Genomic DNA, 17,936 nt, shown 5'->3' with positions numbered 1-17,936 from the left:
CCTGAGTTTTTTATGTTGAGCACTTTTTAATGCTCCTGATGCGGGGCTCGATCCCAGGACCCTGGGATCATGACCTGAGCTGAAGGCAGCGGCTTAACCCACTGAGCCACCCAGGAGCCCCTGCCCTGAGTTTTTTACGTTGAGCACTTTTTAATGCTCCTGTTGGTCATTTATATAAATTTTGAAAAAAAAAAGTCTATTGAGATCCTTTTGCTATTTTTTTAATTATATATTTTTTTCTATTTGTATCTGTTGGTTATTAACCTCTTTTTATTTATAAGATTCGTAAGTATTTTCTTACATTCTGTGGATTGTGTTTTCATTCTCTCTCTCTTTTTTTTTTGGCTTTGTAGTATAGTTTCAAATCAAGAAGTGTAATTTCTCTTCTTCATTCTTTCTCAGAACTGCTTTGATTATTTGTTGTCTTTTATGGTCTCACATAAAGTTTAGGATTCTTTAATTACTTCTGTAAAAAAATAATATTGGATTGTTTTAAGATTTTTAATTTATTTATTTGACAGAGAGAGATGACAAGCAGGCAGAGAGGCAGGCAGAGAGAGAAGAGGAAGCAGGCTTCCTGCTGAGCAGAGAGCCTGATGCGGGTCTCGATCCCAGGACCCTGGGATCATGACCTGAGCCGAAGGCAGCGGCTTAACCCACTGAGCCACCCAGGAGCCCCTAACATTGGATTTTTGATAGGAATTGGATTTACAGATGGTTTTCGGTAGTATGGACATTTTAACAATGTTAATTCTTACCATTCATAAATATGAGCTATCTTTCAATTTGTGTCTCCTTCAATTTCTTTATCAATGTCATAGTTTATGGAGTACAGACCTTTCATCTTCTTAGTTAAATCTATTCCTAAGTATTTTATTATTTTTGATGCTATAGTGAATTAGATAGTTTTCTTTATTTTTTCAGATAGTTCATCATTAGAGTGTTAAAATGCTCCTGTCTTGTGCTTACTTTGGCAGCACATATACTAAAATTGGAATGATGCAGAGAAGATTAGCGTGATCACTGAACAAGGATGACATGAAAAACTGGGAAGCATTCCATATTAAAAAAAAATGAAACTAAACAAAATTCTTGTCTTTTATATATTGATCTTGTATTTGGCAGCTTTACTAAATTTTTTATTCAAAATTTTGTGAAGTTTTTAGGATTTTTTAACATGTAAGTTCATGTTATCCAAAAAAAGAAAATTTTACTTCTTCCTTTTTTATTCGTTTTTGGAGTCTCTTATTTCGTTGTGTTCCTTCTTTCTCTTTCTAGGACATCCAGTACTATGTCAAATGAGAGTAGTGAAAGTGGACACACTTGTCTTTTTTCTGATCTTTAAGGGGAAAACTTTCAAACGTTTTTGATTGAATATGAGATTAGCTCTGGGCTTGCAATGTGTTTTGTCTTTAATGGATTTTTTAAATTATTTTTTTAAACTTTTTATAAACATATAATGTATTTTTATCCCTAGGGGTACAGTTCTGTGAATCACCAGGTTTACACATTTCACAGCACTCACCATCACTCACCATAGCACCTGCCCTCCCCAATGTCCATACTCCCACCATCCTCTCCCATCACACCTCCCTTCAGCAACCCTCAGTCTGTTTTGTGAGATTCAGTCTTTTATGGTTTCTCTCCCTCCCAATCCCATCTTCTTTTATTTTTCTTTTCGTACGCCTGAAACCGCCTATGTTGCATCTCCACTTCATCATATCAGGGAGATCATATGATAGTAGTCTTTCTCAGATTGATTTATTTCGCCAAGCATAATACCCTCTAGTTCCATCCACGTCATCACAAATGGCAGGATTTCGTTTCTTTTGATGGCTGCATAGTATTCCATTGTACATATATACCACATCTTATTTATTGATTCATCTGTTGAAGGACATTTAGGTTCTTTCCATAGTTTAACTATTGTGGACATTGCTGCTATAAACATTTGGGTGCATGTGCCCCTTCAGAATGCCACGTTTGTATCTGTAGGGTATGTACCCAGTACTACAAGCACTGGGTCATAGGGTAGTTCTATTTTCAGCTTTTTGAGGCACCTCCACGCTGTTTTCCAGAGTGGTTGCACCAGCTTGCATTCCCACGTACAGTGTAGCAGGGTTGCACTTTCTCCACATCCTCGCCAGCATCTGTCATTGACTGACTTGTTCATTTTAGCCATTCTGAAAGGTGTGAGGTGGTATCTCATTCTGGTTTTGCATTGTATTTCCCTGATGCCGAGTGATGTGGAGCATTTTTTCACATGTCTGTTGGCCATTTGGATGTATTCTTTGCAGAAATGTCTGTTCATGTCCTCTGCCCATTTCTTCATTGGATTATTTGTTCTTAGGGTGTTGACTTTGATAAGCTCTCTATAGATTTTGGATACTGGCCCTTGATCTGATATGTCATTTGCAAATATCTTCTCCCAGATAACTTCTGACAGTCATCTTTTGGCTTTGTTAACTGTTTCCTGTGCTGTGCAAAAGCTTTTTGATCTGATGAAATCCCAAGAGTTCATTCTTGACCTTGCTTCCCTTGCCTTTGGTGATGTTCCTAGGAAGAAGTTGCTGCTGCTGAGGTCAAAGAGGTTGCTACCTGTTCTCTCCTCAAGGATTTTGATGGATTCTTTTCTCACATTATGATTCTTCATCCATTTCCAGTCTATTTTCATGTATGGTGTAAGGAAATGGTACAATTTCATTTATCTGCATGTGGCTGTTCTATTTTCCCGACCCCAAGGCCAGCAGCTCCTTCTCTACTCCCGGGGCCGCGTGCTGTGCCTTCCCCACACTTGCTCCTGGGGAGCACGGAGACAGACCTGTGCAACCACTCTTCTCTCTCAGGCAGAGGGGATGCAGGGCAAAGAGTATTTCGCTCCATTCGGGTATCTTCCACCGTGGCACCTGGTGGCAAGCCCGTCTGCCTTTGGGACAGGTGGCCAAGGAGATGCTGTCCCCTTGGGACCTGAGGCACAGGACAGGCCTGCCTTCTGCCCAGACTCCTTCCTCAGAGTGGAGCACGCATCCCTGCCCTAGTCGTTCCCTCATGACTCCTTAGCAGCCAGGCTTCCATGTCTCCGCACAGGGAGCGGGTGACACTTGTCTTGCCAGCAGCCTGCTCTTCGTGCCATGGCAGGCTATCCTGCTTCCCGAGCGTTTCCCGACCCCATGGCCAATGGCTCCTTCTCTTCCCCGGGGGCGGCGTGCTCTGCTTCCCCACAATCGCTCCTGGGGAGTGCGGTGACAGACCTGTGCGACCATGCTTCTCTCTCAGGCAGAGGGGATGCTAGGGCAAAGAGTAGTTCGCTCCATGCGGGTATCTTCCACCGTGCTGCGGAGACTAGCTCAGGCAAGCAGTAGCAGCATCCCCAAACCCAACTCTGATTTCCCAACGAATGCTGTGCTTTCCCAGGGGAGATGCCCAGGCAAAGAGGTTTTCGCTGTATGCGGGTTTCTCCCACCGTGAGACTGGGCTCAGGCAAGCAGCAGCAGCCCACAGAACATTTCTCAGAGAATGCTGTGCTTTCGCAGAGGCTTTGGCTTGGAGCGAACAGCACTTTGCCGCTGCTTCCTCAGCAAGGCTTCAGTCGCTTCAGGGAAGAAGAGCTGCGGGAGAGCTGGTGCATCTTGGGCCTTGCTTTCCCGGGCTCCCTGTTCGAGTCCTGGGTTCACTGTGCCAGGCTGAACTAAACAGACATAGCCACAACCGTGCAGTAGCGTGCGTAGCCTAGGATGGCACTCTATGCACACTACCATGTCCCAGTGTAGGCATCGCTTGGCCTTTTACTCTGGCGCTCAGGCGGAGTCACGAACTAGGCCAGTGCTTTCCCCACAGGAAAGGAGAGATGACAGGATCCCTGCACACCGCCCCTGCACTGAATAGGGAGCTTTGGGGGACTGTCCCCCCTCCTTCCCCTTAAACCCCGTGTCTCTTCAGCAGCAGCAACTTCCTCCTAAGAACATCGCCAAAGGCAAGGGAAGCAAGGGCAGGAATGAACTCTTGGGATTTCATCAGATCAAAAAGCTTTTGCACAGCAAAGGAAACAGTTAACAAAGCCAAAAGATGACTGTCAGAAGTTATCTGGGAGAAGATATTTGCAAATGACATACCAGATCAAGGGCCAGTATCCAAAATCTATAAAGAGCTTATCAAAGTCAACACCCTAAGAACAAATAATCCAATGAAGAAATGGGCAGAGGACATGAACAGACATTTCTGCAAAGAATACATCCAAATGGCCAACAGACATGTGAAAAAATGCTCCACATCACTCGGCATCAGGGAAATACAATGCAAAACCAGAATGAGATACCACCTCACACCTTTCAGAATGGCTAAAATGAACAAGTCAGTCAATGACAGATGCTGGCGAGGATGTGGAGAAAGTGCAACCCTGCTACACTGTACGTGGGAATGCAAGCTGGTGCAACCACTCTGGAAAACAGCGTGGAGGTGCCTCAAAAAGCTGAAAATAGAACTACCCTATGACCCAGTGCTTGTAGTACTGGGTACATACCCTACAGATACAAACGTGGCATTCTGAAGGGGCACATGCACCCAAATGTTTATAGCAGCAATGTCCACAATAGTTAAACTATGGAAAGAACCTAAATGTCCTTCAACAGATGAATCAATAAATAAGATGTGGTATATATGTACAATGGAATACTATGCAGCCATCAAAAGAAACGAAATCCTGCCATTTGTGATGACGTGGATGGAACTAGAGGGTATTATGCTTGGCGAAATAAATCAATCTGAGAAAGACTACTATCATATGATCTCCCTGATATGATGAAGTGGAGATGCAACATAGGCGGTTTCAGGCGTACGAAAAGAAAAATAAAAGAAGATGGGATTGGGAGGGAGAGAAACCATAAAAGACTGAATCTCACAAAACAGACTGAGGGTTGCTGAAGGGAGGTGTGATGGGAGAGGATGGTGGGAGTATGGACATTGGGGAGGGCAGGTGCTATGGTGAGTGATGGTGAGTGCTGTGAAATGTGTAAACCTGGTGATTCACAGAACTGTACCCCTAGGGATAAAAATACATTATATGTTTATAAAAAGTTTAAAAAAATAATTTAAAAAATCCATTAAAGACAAAACACATTGCAAGCCCAGAGCTAATCTCATATTCAATCAAAAACGTTTGAAAGTTTTCCCCTTAAAGATCAGAAAAAAGACAAGTGTGTCCACTTTCACTACTCTCATTTGACATAGTACTGGATGTCCTAGAAAGAGAAAGAAGGAACACAACGAAATAAGAGACTCCAAAAACGAATAAAAAAGGAAGAAGTAAAATTTTCTTTTTTTGGATAACATGAACTTACATGTTAAAAAATCCTAAAAACTTCACAAAATTTTGAATAAAAAATTTAGTAAAGCTGCCAAATACAAGATCAATATATAAAAGACAAGAATTTTGTTTAGTTTCATTTTTTTTTAATATGGAATGCTTCCCAGTTTTTCATGTCATCCTTGTTCAGTGATCACGCTAATCTTCTCTGCATCATTCCAATTTTAGTATATGTGCTGCCAAAGTAAGCACAAGACAGGAGCATTTTAACACTCTAATGATGAACTATCTGAAAAAATAAAGAAAACTATCTAATTCACTATAGCATCAAAAATAATAAAATACTTAGGAATAGATTTAACTAAGAAGATGAAAGGTCTGTACTCCATAAACTATGACATTGATAAAGAAATTGAAGGAGACACAAATTGAAAGATAGCTCATATTTATGAATGGTAAGAATTAACATTGTTAAAATGTCCATACTACCGAAAACCATCTGTAAATCCAATTCCTATCAAAAATCCAATGTTAGGGGCTCCTGGGTGGCTCAGTGGGTTAAGCCGCTGCCTTCGGCTCAGGTCATGATCCCAGGGTCCTGGGATCGAGACCCGCATCAGGCTCTCTGCTCAGCAGGAAGCCTGCTTCCTCTTCTCTCTCTGCCTGCCTCTCTGCCTGCTTGTCATCTCTCTCTGTCAAATAAATAAATTAAAAATCTTAAAACAATCCAATATTATTTTTTTACAGAAGTAATTAAAGAATCCTAAACTTTATGTGAGACCATAAAAGACAACAAATAATCAAAGCAGTTCTGAGAAAGAATGAAGAAGAGAAATTACACTTCTTGATTTGAAACTATACTACAAAGCCAAAAAAAAAAGAGAGAGAGAATGAAAACACAATCCACAGAATGTAAGAAAATACTTACGAATCTTATAAATAAAAAGAGGTTAATAACCAACAGATACAAATAGAAAAAAATATATAATTAAAAAAATAGCAAAAGGATCTCAATAGACTTTTTTTTTTCAAAATTTATATAAATGACCAACAGGAGCATTAAAAAGTGCTCAACGTAAAAAACTCAGGGCAGGGGCTCCTGGGTGGCTCAGTGGGTTAAGCCGCTGCCTTCAGCTCAGGTCATGATCCCAGGGTCCTGGGATCGAGCCCCGCATCAGGAGCATTAAAAAGTGCTCAACATAAAAAACTCAGGGCAAAGTCATTATGTTGTTGTTGTTGTTTACCTCTGAAAAACACAGCAAGATATTACTACCTATTAGAACATATACTACCAAAAAATTGAAACTAACAAATTTTGGTAAATATTGGGGAAAATGGGGAACTTATGCACTGTGATAGGGATATAAATTTGTATGGAAAACAGTATGGAGATTATTCATATTATTAAAAGTAAAATTACCATATGATTCAGTAATCCCACTTCTAGGTATATATCTAAAGGAAACGAAGTCACTGTTCAAAGACATATCTGCACTCTTATGTTCATTATAAAATTATTAACTCTAAGCAAGAGATGGAAATAACTTCAGTATCCATTAATGGATGAATGAATAAAAGAAGTATGGTAAATATATACTATGGAATACTACTTAACCATGAAAAATTAAGAAATACTGCCATTTACAACAGCATGGATGGATCTTGAAGGTATTATACTGAGTGAAATATTTCAAAGATTTTATATATTTTTTTAATTTATGTATTATGATATCCCTTACATACAGAATCTGAGGAAAAGGCAAACTAATGGAAACTTAGAATTGAGTTGACAAGGGGTGAACCTGGGATGGAGTAAGGTGGTCAAAGGGTGCAAACTTGCAACTATAATGTGAAAAATTTCTGGGGATCTAATGTACAGCATGATGATCATAGTTAATAAAATATACATACTTTTTTATTGTGCTTCCCTTTATTAAACTTTGCATATATCACATTCTTACAAGTTGAAAGTTTATAGCAATCTTGTATAAGAGAGGTCTGCTGCCACCATTTTTCTAACAACATTTGTTCATTTTGTGTCTCTCTCTCACATGTTGGTAATTCTTGCAATATTTCAAGTTTTTTCATTATTATTGTATTTGTTATGGTGATCTGTGATCAGTAATTATGACCCACTGAAAACTCAGAACTAGTTTACTTAAGGTATATACATTGTTTTTCTTTAAAAACATAATGCTTTTGAACAGTACAGTATAGTGTTTATTTTTTATATGCACTGGGAAACATAATTTTTTATATGCACTGGGAAACCAAAAAAATAATAATTTGACTTAGTTTATTGAGATAATCACTTTATAGATGCAGTCTGGAACCAAACCCACAAGACCTCTGAAGTTTATCTCTTCTATACTATATACATAAAAGTTGCTAAGAGAGTAGATCTTAAAATTCCTTATGATACATGCATAAAAAACAGTGGCAACTATACGAGATAGTAGATGTATTAACATTTTTATGTAGATTATATTGCAATAAAGATGCATATCAATTTATCAAATTGTACAAAATTTACACAATGTTAAAAGTTTGCAATGTTATAAGAAATCATTTCTTAAACTTACAAATTATAATATGTCGATTTTTTTTCAATAAAGCTGGAAAAAACTTTTTGTAGAATTAATCTATTTTTCAAAAAAGGAAGTAAGGAAGTAGAAACTACAACTAACTCTGAAATAATAGAATATAAAATCCATTTTCGTTATATACACTGTGACAAAAACTATTACTTAGTTTACAATGAAGGAGTACTTATGAAGCATGAAGGATGGTCTATAAATAAGGCTGAAAGAGCTCAGTTTTAAGGTTTAAATTTAAAATCTTCTTTTGAAATACTAAACTGACCACCCAGGTTTCCAAACATAAATGTCTTAACTGCATGAATTTATTTCATACAATTCTATAATCTAGTTTCATAAGAAAGCAGCATGCAAATTTTGAATAAGACAGACTTGCTTAAGTTTCTTTATGTTCAACAGTAAAGGATACCTCCCTAAAAATAAATAGAAGAAAAATCAGCATATTTATTATGATAATTATTATTCATAATGAGATTCATATTGAATTAGGGAATATATATCCTCAGAGGGGGTAAAGTAAAATGAAATTTATTTTGGTAAATGTGTCTATGAATAGTCAATACAATGCCTCAATATAAATGAATATTACCATTTTGAACAATTTAATTACTATTATTAGAATTATTATAAGTATAAAAATAGCTATCATTTTAGCATGGAATATGAGAATCTCATGCTCCATGCTTCATCACATCCACACAACAACTCTGCATAATAAGTATTATCATCACCATTTCATGGGTGAAAAAACTGAGGCTAACACATTTAGATAACTGGTTTATGATTACATGGCTAGTAAAGATGCATCACACTAATTTAGGCTTTCTGATTTCAGAATTGTACTCTTTCCACTGCACATTCTATTACTCCGTAAATACTTGGCCTGTTTTCATTTAGTTCTTTAATTTTATTCATGTGGTGATGGCTTAAAGCTTCCTTTAAAGGAAGCTTAAAAAATTCATTTAACCAAAAGCTCCCAAGAATTAAAAATGTCATGGATCTAATGTAGACATGGATATCATTAGTTAATGGGTAACTATATATTTTCCACTCTAGTGAGGTAACAATCAGAGTATTTTTCTAAGTTTTAGTCTCTCAGTGTTCAAAAGGACTTTGTTAAAATAGAAATATTTAGACAAAGGTGATCAAAAGTCTGGATCAGGTCAACTTAAGATAAATATTAGGAAACTGAGGAAACAAATGGAGATTTGAACACTGAGCTATGATATAATGAATGGTTTCAAGTATTTAGTAGAGTATAGAAAAGCCCTTGAAAGCCTGGTCTTAGCCTAGCATTGCAGCTTCAGGGATTTCTGTCTATCTATCATCTATCTATCTAGATATAAATTTGAAAACTTTTTTAACTTAAAGATTTTGAGAAATAGAACATAATCAGCACCATAGAAGATCTGTTTATGATAACAACCTAACCCCTCCTCCCAGTTTGTTAATATTCTCTCTTATTTAATGTAACATTGTGCAAATAGACCACTACTGATCTGCCGTTATGAATGAAATAGCTATAATCATCTGTTTGCATATCCTGGTGAAAATATTCATTTAGTTCCATGTTGTATTTCTAGGAATGGACCAGATTTTTATTTTTATTTTTAAGTTTTCTAAATAGTGTCCAACTTACCTCAAATGATTTTATTATGGGCACTTTCATTCTTTCACATTCTTGCAAGACAATTTTACTGTTGCCCAATATGGTAAGTGTGTAATAGTATGTCATTTTAGGTTTTAATTTATTTTTAATTTAATTTAATTTAATTCCAGATTCATAAGAAAGATAAACAGTTTTGATATATGAGTGGCCATTTGGATTACCCTTTCTCAAATCTTTTGATATCTTAACATTGTGTCATACTGACTTCTTTAATAGTAGATATTCTGAATGAACTTTTAGCTGTGTAGGTCTTCTCTATTTTATTTTGAACTTGTTTTCATTTCAAAATCTTTATAGTTATTTTCATAATCTGCTTTTATTTTGCTTTGTCTCTTATCTATCTATCTATCTATCTATCTATCTATTTGCAAGCAAGAGAGAGCGAGCAAGTGAGAGCGCAGGGAGGGATAGAAAAAGAAGGGGAAAGAATCTTAAGCAGGCTCCAGGCTCAGCACAGAGCCCAACTCTGAGCTCTATTTCACAACCCTGACATCATGACCTGAGCGTAAATGAAAGAAATAAAATAAAATTAAGGTGTTAAAAAAAAAGGAAATAGAATTGGAGGTTTAATTAAGTGAGCCACCCAGGCACCCCTGTGGTATCTTAAATTAGCTGTCATATCTTTAAAGTTCTAGAGTATCCATTTGGTTCATTTATAAAACCTTTCTCAATATCATTTTTAGTTTCAGTTTTTTGTTCAATTTGCTTCCCCTCTCATTTCTTTGAGCAGAGTAATCAAGCCATTTTACAATCTTTATTGATCATTTTAACATCATACTTAATCCCATTTTGTCTATCAAATCTTGTTAATGGTTTTTCTTTGTGTGCTTTGTTCCATTTTGCTACGTTCAAGACATTATATTTGAAACTCTTATTGAGTAGGGATAATTAAGAGCTATAATAATGGTATGGTCCTCCTTGGCAGGATTTTCTCTTATATCTGAGACTCTATAAGACAATCATACTCCAAATTCAGTGATTGACTTTCTCAGTTTACACAGAAGGCAAGGTAGGCTATAGTCTTATTTCTGCTTCTCCTTGTGCTTTGGGGATCTCAACTTAAATTTGGGTTGTACCAGAGTCCTCAAATTTGATTGCTGCTGGATTTTGAATTTTGTTTCTCTAGTATCAAGAGTCTATTAACAACACAGCTCAGTGTGTTTTAGCAGTTTCGAATGCTCTCATAGGTAAAATGGCTTCAGGGCATATATCTCTAGGCTCTCATTGTATTTCGTATTTTGGCCCAGTAATTCCTCACTTATTTTTAAAATCATTCTGATATTTTTAACTTTAAAAGCTATTTTGTCTGGATTTTTAGTTGTCTTAAGTAGGAGTTTTTAGATCACCATTACTAGACCAACAACAAACATAGATGAAAATATCTGCAGTAGTTTATCACGTCTTTATGGCTTTGAACTTCCATAAGCTGAGGCATCCTTCTCTAATCACTTAGGCAAACTCCAATTTACCCTTTAAAACAACACAAGAATTGCTTCATTTATTAACATGTTCAGGGATGACTCTTCCCCACTGTTCTTACCAACTTTCCCACACATTCTTTGCTACCCACACCTTGTTTATGAACTTTCATTAGGTATATCAGCGTGACCAGAATTTTGCTCTATTGTATTTTTGTCCTTTAGAGCTTTAATTAAATATGAATTCCATAGAAAGTCTGTCCCTTTTCTTTCAAACCTGGGTTAGTTATTTCTTCTCATTCTTTGTCAGAAGTTACTTTATTAGAGAAACTTATAGCTCTATTGTGACTTTGGAGCCTTTACAGTTTTTTGACTGGAAAAATCACCCATCCCTGAGATTTTTACGCAGCTTCCTAGCTGATATTATTCAGAAATCTGTTCAAAACAGACTTTTTCAGGGAGGCCCTTTCGGACCACTCAGTTAAAAAACCTCTTCTCAATCACTGCTCTTTTTAAAATGGGCTTATTTATTTCAAATATGCATCACTATTAAAGAAAAACCAGTACGATTTTTTTTTTAAAGTTGGCTTACCTATTATCTATCTCTCCCATTAAAATGATTCCTCTGGTCTGGGGTTTTGTTGTGCTCACCTTAGGCCAGGAACTCAATAAATTGTCTCTGAATGACTGAATTGTTTGACTCCCTTGCTAGATTCTCAACTTCATGAGGCCAAAGATTGTTCTATTCAGTCCTTCTTTATCCTCAATGTCTGTTATATTGCAGTCACTTACATGACTAATGGGAAAAATCACAGAAAGAAAGAGTTAAAACTACAGAAAAACCCTGTAGGTTCAATAATACAAAGCTTTCTAAAATTATTTAGCCCAGGAATTGAATACTGGCTGCACTTTTGATTTTTTTAAATGGTATTGAATTTAATTTAAATGGAAATACTTGAATGGTAGGATAATAAAAAAATTATAAAAGCAACTTGCTCCTTAAAGTAAGAATTATATAGGGCATCTCTTCTAGAAGCAAAATCTTCAAATGTCAAACATCTGAAAGCATAGAAGGAGAAGTAAGAGTGTGAATTGTACTTCAATGCTCTTTTCTTTATATTCAGAACACAGCTTCATTCACACCTTTCCAATTTTTTCAACTCTTTTGACAAAGCCTTCAGAGGAGTTACTGCTGATGACAACCACCACAGGCTAACAGGAGAAATTTTATAAAGAAAAATAATAGCATGTTTTTCCCAAATTGTTAAGGATATGGTGAAGCTCTGTCAGATTCAAAGGAGGAATGTGCAATTCCATGCTATATATAATAATAACTTATTTTAATAGTGGCTTTGCAATTTTTCAGATATATCCATTTACTGAAACCACCATCAAATAAACAAAAACAAACAAATTAACAGGGGTTCGAGACAGAAATTATCTTATCTAAAAATAGCACATGTTCACAGAATACACAACACATATCCCAAGTACTACTATAGGTTTCAAGTAATAGTCAAAACAATAGTAAAAATGATTCAGACCCTACCAGTCAAATCATACTGTAAATCCTTATCTTTAGATCAAGTACACTGAGAGACAGGCAGAGAGAGAGAGAGAAGAAAGCAGGCTCCCTGCTGAGCAGAGAGCCCGATGCGGGACTCGATCCCAGGACCCTGAGATCATGACCCGAGCCGAAGGCAGTGGCTTAACCCACTGAGCCACACAGGCGCCCCCAAAGTGAGTATTTTAACGCAAAAGAGCCGGTTGGGAATATTGTTTTATAAAATAGTGGTTTTTTAAATTAACTTTTAAAAATTCAATTAGTTAACATATAGTGTACCATTAGTTTCAAATGTAGATTTCAGTTATTCATCCTTAGCATATAATAGCTAATGCTCAGTACTTACTGTTATAGCTTCTTGAAAGCAGAATTTTAACCCACTGAGCCACCCAGGCGCCCTTGAAAGCAGAATTTTAGATCACATTTTCTGATAATTCCATGTAGTACAACACTTTCCTGCTAGCAACCTTCAAAACATACTGTTTGTTAGAGGAATTTCTTTAATAATAAATAAATAGGAATTTATTTAAATTTATAAATATATAAAATAAATAGGGATTTATTTAAATTTATTTAAATATTGCACACTGTTTCATTGTTCATAAATAAGGTGATGATATTATAGCCATTAGTTGGTAGCACTGATATATCACTTTCTTTTTACTTCTCAGTGCATTCTCTTTACACAAAATAGATATATATTTTAAAAGAATCTGAATCTGTGGCAAACTTTTAAAAAACCCTCTACAGTAAAGTTTATCATTTTAAGTAATCTCAATTATCTTCCTCAATTGTGATAGTATATCCTTCTATCTAGGCCAGATATTGTATGAGGGATTTGAAGAGACATACTTTTCTAAATTTCACTTTTCTCATCGGCAAAATGCTTATCATGATCCTACAATAAAATACACTTACAATTTTTTGATGAAAATTTATTTATTTATTTTAAGATTTTATTTCTTTATCAGAGAGAGTGGGCGAGAGAGCAAGCACAGGCAGACAGAATGGCAGGCAGAGGCAGAGGGAGAAGCAGGCTCCCAGCCGAGCAAGGAGCCCGATGCGGGACTCGATCCCAGGACGCTGGGATCATGACCTGAGCCAAAGGCAGCTGCTTAACCAACTGAGCCACCCAGGCGTCCCTTTTGATGAAAATTTAATCTGTATAAACAATATATTTGCTGTAATGCGTGGTTCATGGAAAACATCTTATTTAATTATAAGCAACAACAGTATTAGAAATTAAGTAAATGTGTCTATAATATTTAAAGTTTTAACACAAAATTCCAGTGCTTTGCCTTATTTTCTCAAGTCCCTTTACCACTTTCACTGACAGAGTCAAATGTACTTTTTCTACTAGTAGCCAGCTCTTTGTCTTTTGTCAGAAAGATGCCCTTGTGAATTATTTATAATAGAGATACTAGCAATAATAAGAAGAATACTAATAAATAGCAATTAAAATGTTAAAAAAAAGTTTTCTTAACTAATTAGGGTTCTTAGACATCAATTAGAGGAACCACCTCTGGCAAGCAAATTAATCTGCAAGACATTCCCAGAATTAACAAGTCAGTCAGATACACGGTTGTCCGTAGACTGAAAGGTGAAGCAAAAGGACTATGTTTGGAAAATACGTAAGGACAGTGAAAAAAATGATCAAATTTTTAGGCAAAATAAATTCCTAGGTGTCCTTTCAATGGAGTCCTGGGCATTATGTAGCAGAAACTCTGGAGATTATCTCAATCCATTGGAGTCACCCCGTTTATTAGCTTGCTATTGATAAAGTTATTTACAAACTGTAGAGCAAGAGGTTATAATGTAGAAAACTGATGGTAATGCACAAGATTCTTGTTAACAATAATGCAAGTTAGTGACTTTTCATAAGAAAACATAAATCCTGTAACCCAAATTATGGGCCCAGAGCACTTCTGCTGCACAACTCTGCTTATATCCCAAATAACCATGTGAACTAGTTTTAATATCTGCTTCTCTTATTAATTTTTGAATAAAAATTCTAGACACAAGTATTTTATAATTGTGTGATAAACATGCATTTAATTTCTTGGAGAACAAAACACACTTTAGCATAACTAGGTTCGTTCACAGAACCAGCCTTGATAACACACTTCTATATGTTAGAAATGATGTAATAAATGTAGAATATCGGGCACTTGTTTGGTATTCTTTGCCATGTTTTGCACTATCTAAAAAGAGATCAGTGAACTTGGACTGGAGTTAGTAGACATGGAAGAAAATAAAATATTACAGAGAAGAATACTCTGTGGTCCACAACCTAAACGGGCTGGGATTCCCATCATTTGGATCCCTGTAGCTTTACAAAAGTCAATTAAATTTTTGTATCTCCAATTAAAATTGATTCCCCAATACTTTTTCAAACATCTCTTGTAAAGTATTGTTTCCCAGAAAAAAAAGGATTTTGCACATGTATCTGCCTTTGTCTCTAGTCATGATCTCAGTCAGGATCCTGGGATCGAGCCCCATATCGGGCTTCCTGCTCATTAGGGAGTATACATCTCAGTCTCTCTCTGCAGCTACATCCCCCTGCCCCACGCATGCTCTCTCTCTCAAATAAATAAATACAATCTTTAATTTTTTAATTAAAAATAAGATAAATAAAATAAAATAAAAAGTCTGGTCTTACTGCCCCATTTAGCTCCTTTTTTTTTTTTATTTGAGTTGTATTTAAAGCAGCATGAGATAACATGAGGCTCTCAAACTTAAAAAAAAAAAAGAAAAAAATTGAGTTTTGTTAGGATTTAAGATCTTGTCTGCTAGACAAAAAGGTTGGCTTTGTTAACATGTGAAAATTAATAAAAGAGAATAAGATAGAATTCTAAAATTTTTGTAGAAATTAAAAATTTCCTCCAACCCAATTACATACAGACCCATTAAGTAAATTCATTCCAATGTCCCAAACCAACCTTTTCTAATAGTAATGCATCTGTGTAAACAGGGTCAACCCAAGGAATAAATAAATATTATTACTTTTTTCCTGTCTCTTCCACAGTCACATCTGGGTATATTGGGAGCAAGCCAATTATCTATCTTATAAGACATGATATCATAAGGAAGGGTATTCTGTCCATTTGGAACAACTGAAAATCATTGTAATTTTATCTTGGTGCAGTAACTTGAGATGGCACAGTGTGGGTTATGAATATATTTTATTTTTTTTACTGGGAAGAAGAGATTATAGAGATATTGGTTATCCAAGAGAGACTGACAGGTGTTGATAGTTGCCAGGTCAATATCCATCTACTTTTTCCTTTCATATCAGAAAGCACTGAGGGATTGACAACAAGGAAACTTAAAACAACATCAAATATTTTATTGTCTCTTTTCTAGTTACATTGTAACCATATGACAAAGTATCAGTCGTACAAGATATCATTCTCTTTTACCTCTATCTTTCTGCCAGAAATGTGGGCTTAATAGTGAGAACTCCAACAGCAATTTTTGCAACTGTGAATAAAAAGCCATGGAAACCTCTAAGATACTTCACTTGACTTTCTTAAGACTCTGAACCAACACCAGAAAACACTCTCTGTAGTCTACTTGTTAAATAAAAAAATATGGTTAAACCACTTTTGACAGTCTACTACCTACAGCAAAATGTAAATCTTAATTGAAATACGTCCTCTCAACTGTGCTTAAGCAACTGCGTCCTGAGCTTTTCAGGTTTTCAGTCTGAAAGAGTACACCTCTGGCGCTCTGAAAGGGAAGAGAAAAAACACCCTGTTCTCCATATAAATTAAAGAAGAGAAATCTGTGCATTTACGTGGGCCATATAAAATTTATCAAGCAATTATCTCCTAACTCCTTCCTATCCAAATTACCTGATATGCTCTCCCTACTCCTTTATTCCACGTTACTGCCTTTTCCAGGATTCTGTATCACATCACAACATGTCTTCTGTTATTTCCTTCTTGCAAGCTAGTTTCGTTTTCTCCATCTAAAAAAATCAACAATCATTGTGTATTTCAATTCCCATTTTCCTCAAATGCATTGATTCTTCTCATCTATTACTCTTTTCTCATACTCAGTGTCTTTGTCTTTATGGGGTTTGTACTTTGCTTTTCCCCATCCTTTACTGCCATTATATAACCAAATCTAATAACTTCTTAGAGAAAGTTAAAAGTTCCTGCATAGCCACATGTGAACACAAAGTCACTGATTTTTAGCAAACCTATAAGATAGTCAGACATCCATTCAATTTCTTTTTTTAAAGATTTTATTGATTTATTTGACAGAGAGAGATGACAAGCAGGCAGAGAGGCAGGCAGAGAGAGAGGAGGAAGCAGGCTCCCTGCTGAGCAGAGAGCCTGATTTGGGGCTCGGTCCCAGGACCCTGGCATCATGACCTGAGCCGAAGACGGTGGCTTAACCCACTGAGCCACCCAGGCGTCCCTCCATTCAATTTCTTAACTGAGTCTCAAATGCATCCTGAGTTCTAACCTAAACCTACGTTCTACTTCTTACACGTTGTTATATGACCAAAGTCTTTCAGTTCAGTATTTTGTAACATTTAAATATTAATCAATTGATGCTTTGTTTGTGTATTTCTATGAAAATAATTTGAATACTGTAGATTTATTGTTATATTTATAGATTTATAATCAAAGTTTCATCAGTTGAAGTTTTTGGAAATTTCAGATATAATGATTAACCTAAAATGATACTGCCTCAACTCCCTCTGCTATCAAGGCCCTACACCTGATTCTAGCCAAACCTGCGGTGGATAGTTCCATGGGAAATTGCAGTTACTTAACACTGATAGCATCTCCTGTTCTCTCTCTCATTTTAGAATGTCTCCAACACAACCCAAAAGTGTAGGAGAGTTAATGTCCTCTGAGGACAGCTCTCAGTGAAGTGGAAATAAGAACCATAGGTAAAATTGTCAGTTTTCAGGTCTTCATGAGGACAACTTAAAGAAGTTTCTCAGGACCTTTCAGTAAAAGCAAGCCTTCATTTTCTATCCACAACAATTATATCAACAATGTACCTCTTTGACAAAGTTGCTTCTTCACTGTATCACTTTCCCATTCTTTTCTACCTTGGATAATCCCCCAGATAAACTAACAGTACTCAAATCCTTTGTCCTACTTTTTGCTCTCAGGATAAATGGAGCCAAAAGACTTAGATTAATATCAAGTTCTGAATGGGATCTTAGAGCTATTCACGTCCAGATTTTCATAAACATAGGGACCTTTGAATTATCAGGCTATAAATAAGTTCTAAATGGAGGGGGCAAAAGCAAAAAGTAGAAATTTTTATGTTTGATTTTTAATCATGAGTAGTTGACTTTATTGATTATTAAAAATACTTACATTATAAAAGTGTGGATCTTTGTAAAACAATGTCATAATGT

General features: G+C 36.1%; 2 non-coding genes across 2 annotated transcripts; one reads left to right on the top strand and one right to left on the bottom strand.

The window, feature by feature from the left end:
• The first annotated feature begins 961 nt into the window (after positions 1-961).
• On the top strand, positions 962-1,068 carry LOC131834918 (U6 spliceosomal RNA). Its single transcript, XR_009355010.1, has one exon. It is a non-coding gene; the product is annotated as a U6 spliceosomal RNA (small nuclear RNA).
• A 4,379-nt stretch (positions 1,069-5,447) lies between these two features.
• Positions 5,448-5,554, bottom strand: LOC131834917 (U6 spliceosomal RNA). The gene has a single exon (XR_009355009.1). It is a non-coding gene; the product is annotated as a U6 spliceosomal RNA (small nuclear RNA).
• Between the last annotated feature and the right edge of the window lie 12,382 nt (positions 5,555-17,936).

Source organism: Mustela lutreola, chromosome 6 (assembly GCF_030435805.1).
Source record: "Mustela lutreola isolate mMusLut2 chromosome 6, mMusLut2.pri, whole genome shotgun sequence".
NCBI classification, from domain to species: Eukaryota; Metazoa; Chordata; class Mammalia; order Carnivora; family Mustelidae; genus Mustela; species Mustela lutreola.
Note: the sequence above shows the minus strand (reverse complement) of the source record. Positions and strands in the feature narration are given on the sequence as shown.